This window comes from Alosa pseudoharengus, unplaced genomic scaffold (assembly GCF_046254945.1).
Source record: "Alosa pseudoharengus isolate Yale_2024_CS ecotype anadromous, Long Island Sound unplaced genomic scaffold, YU_APseudo_1.1 YU_APseudo_1.1_scf_77, whole genome shotgun sequence".
NCBI classification, from domain to species: domain Eukaryota; kingdom Metazoa; phylum Chordata; class Actinopteri; order Clupeiformes; family Clupeidae; genus Alosa; species Alosa pseudoharengus.
The window spans coordinates 25,924-29,213 of record NW_027468867.1 but is presented as its reverse complement, the minus strand read 5'-3'; the positions used below and the strand labels follow the sequence as shown (position 1 = coordinate 29,213).

Below are 3,290 nucleotides of genomic sequence, written 5' to 3'. Positions count from 1 at the left end.
CAATACAGAATGTGGCAGGTCCTGCATGCCTTTTAGGTAGCTAATTTGCTAGTTTTACATCAATTTAACAATTCTGCTAGTTTTCATATTAACTGAATGTTTCAAGCATGTTTATGTATACATTGGAAGAGTTTATTGGTGGATTTTAAGAATGGTTACAAGCCAAACCACATGTATGTAAGTTTAAAGTACATATCTGTCATTGTAAATGCTAAGTTTGTAACTTTCATAACCTATATATATATATATATTAAATGTTTTCCAGATTTTGGATTGCTTTTTGACCTATAGTAAAGGTAAGTGCTAAAAGTTTCAGGGCTTTTATGTTGCATACTATCACATAAACAGTACAACCTCTAGGGGAATTTAGAAACCTTTTACGCTGGATTGACAGATACATTAGTTTTATTCCTGTGTCATATGCCTTCTACTTTAGCTCAAGAATGTGCATGCCTATCTCTGGTGTAGCTGTAAATGTGTGCAACAGGTTCCATTTCATGCTACCTGTGTGTAGGCTTAATGGTATGTAACAATCCTCCAGATGTCAATTCGTTTTGCAGATTAATAATAACTATAAAGCGACATATCACCCCTTTTGATGAATGCAGTGTGGGCTACCCTTGCACATGAAATCAGAGAAGCAAAATTGTAGGTTGTGGAGAGATGCTGTAGCACAAATTGATACATTTGGTGATTCGACACCTTGTTTTTCAATTATTTAAAATGTTTGAACATCTGGTCAGTGTTTTGCAGACTATGTAAGTAGTAATTATTGTGTGTAGCATTTTATTGTGAAACATGTTAAACATCTGATGCTAAGCTTGATTCTTTATCTGAGAAAAGATTAGTATTTTTTGCTTTCAGTATGCTTTGCTCATGTTTTTAATTGTTGTATAGTTGAACTTTTGAATGTACTTGGTTTAAATTAAGTAGAAGAAGACTATGTCTTAAGTTGAGAATTTAGAGTCCTTATGATGTCAATATGTACATTGTTATTGCCTGTTCAACAAGGCTTGTGCTTGAATTTGAATTGAACTTGAATTGAGGTCAAAAACAGGATGTAGAATTACAATTTGAATTAAAGGAAGTAGAATTGAAATTCAAATAAATTCATATGCATAATTTAAGGGTAGTGTTTAACAATGAAGTTTCACAATATATGTCAGATATGATCGCAACAAGCACACAACTTATAATTGAAAACGGTAACCAATTACATTTCCAAACTAACCTTCCCAAAACTGAATGTATGTGAGATTCAATACATTTGTCCTGTTGTGTGTTGCCATGAATTGAATTCCACTTCCTGTCATTCAAATTCAACATCCGGTGGGGTGGGGCCAATTCAAATTCCAATTCATTAATTGAATCTAGGCCAATTCTAAAATTTGGAATTGTGCACAAGCCTGCGTTCAACAGAACTGATGAAAATATTTCAGTGTAACTGTATGAGATTTCTGATGTGTTTTCTGTGTGTTTTTTAGATGGCGCCTCCTAACAAGCGGTCCAAGGCGGCCAAGAAGAGACAGGCTGACTTGAGGTCTACTGAGGTCAGGCTGTTGAGCTTAACTATCTGTCCTGATGTATTATGAGTGTGTGTTTAATAGGAAACATGTGATGTTGAGCACATTTTATGTTTCTCCCAATTCTTATTTACAGTAGTTTGTATGTTTACTTGAAATGCCGCTTACATTTTGAATGTATTTGATTTTAATGAAGGATGCATGTCTAATTTAAAGGAGAAATCCAGCGAGTTCTTACATAGATCTATGTTTCTCAAGGTAACCAAGTATTGTCGGTACAAAAAATGAAAACGTTTGTTTTTACCGGTAGCTGCTGGTTGTAGCAACTCGAGCTAGGAAAAACTGATTGTTTTGATTTTGGTTCATGCCAACAGTACTCAGTGACCTTGAGAAACGGAGACCTATGTGAAAACTCGCCATATTTCCTTTTGAGAATATTTATGATCTAAATATATTTACATTACTGTTCTGAAAGTATGTGTATATTAGTTGCGTTATTACTGGAATTATTAAAGAAGTATGGTATGTTAGACTTGGTCATTTATGATGGGTTTTCTGTGTTACAGGTGCCGAGCAAGAGGTCCCCGGTGGCGCAGGTTGACTTGGTCTCCTGTGACGAGGTTGGGCGTCCTCGTAAAAAAGCCCACACACAGTCTTCGGACGCTATACAGTCTTCGGACTGCCAGTTACAATGCCAGTTACAATGCCAGTTACAATGCCAGTTACAGTCTTCGGACGCAATACAAGCAAACTCTACCAACTCTCAAACAAACTCTACCAACTCTCTGAATATGTGCCATGACTCTGTTGTAAACTCATTGTCAAGTAATGTGAAAGAAAATAATGCTACTGATTGTTGTTTGAATGAATCTGTTGACTTCCCAGAGAGATCTGTGCTGATGGGGTCTTTTCATCAAGGTCATTTACGATTTGGAAATGTGCGCAACAAGCAGTGTGGTGCCATCAGCTTGACTGCTGTTTTGAAGTCCAAGATGAAGAACGTGTGGAGCTGGGAAACTGGAGATCTTGATGATGTTTTGATTAAGGGAACTGTTCTATACAGGTCAATGAGTGCACAGGGTAAAATAAGAGACCATGGAAGGGGTTATATTGCTGTGTCTGAATTACCTAGGCAATATGAAGTGTGGAATTGTGATTTTGCAATAAACTTTGCTGAATCTTACACAGGATTTATTCACGTTGATGACTATGACCATGCTTTGCGTGATGTTGCCATGCCTTTTGATGTAGCACTGCAGCGAGCACTGTTTAGCAATGATGCTTGTTTGTTAACCATTTGTGCTAATACATGTGCTATAGTGAATGCAGGAGCAAGGTTTGCCTTTGTTGATTCACATGCAAACAGGAACGTCAACCAGAAAGGTCAGAGGACAAGTTGTGTTGCATACTTCAGCTCTGTACAGGCGCTAATCACATCTGTTTATGACTTTGCACGATCTTTTGGCGTAAGCACACCACGGTTTGAGGTAACTGGAGTCACAGCAGTAACTCATGCTACCGCCCAGATGACTGACTCATCCAGCTGCACAACGAGCTCTGCTAACTGCTGTCCGCTCTACAGTGATGCTGTGAAAGGTAGGCCTAAAGTGTACCAACGGCAGGAATTTGTAAGTGGGTTGCATAAGCCACCAAAAGTTGTAGGAAATGCCACAAATTGCACAGAACAGTTGCGGACAAAACGAGACACAAATGCCCATTCCAATGTAAGCAGCAGAACACTCTACAGTGATGTTTTGAAAGGAGTGT

General features: G+C 37.9%; 1 long non-coding RNA gene across 1 annotated transcript; it reads left to right on the top strand.

The window, feature by feature from the left end:
* Nucleotides 1-263: 263 nt before the first annotated feature.
* On the top strand, nucleotides 264-2,641 carry LOC143111250 (uncharacterized). Its single transcript, XR_012984515.1, has 3 exons — nucleotides 264-296; nucleotides 1,485-1,550; nucleotides 2,090-2,641. It is a non-coding gene; the product is annotated as an uncharacterized LOC143111250 (long non-coding RNA).
* The last annotated feature ends 649 nt before the right edge of the window (nucleotides 2,642-3,290 follow it).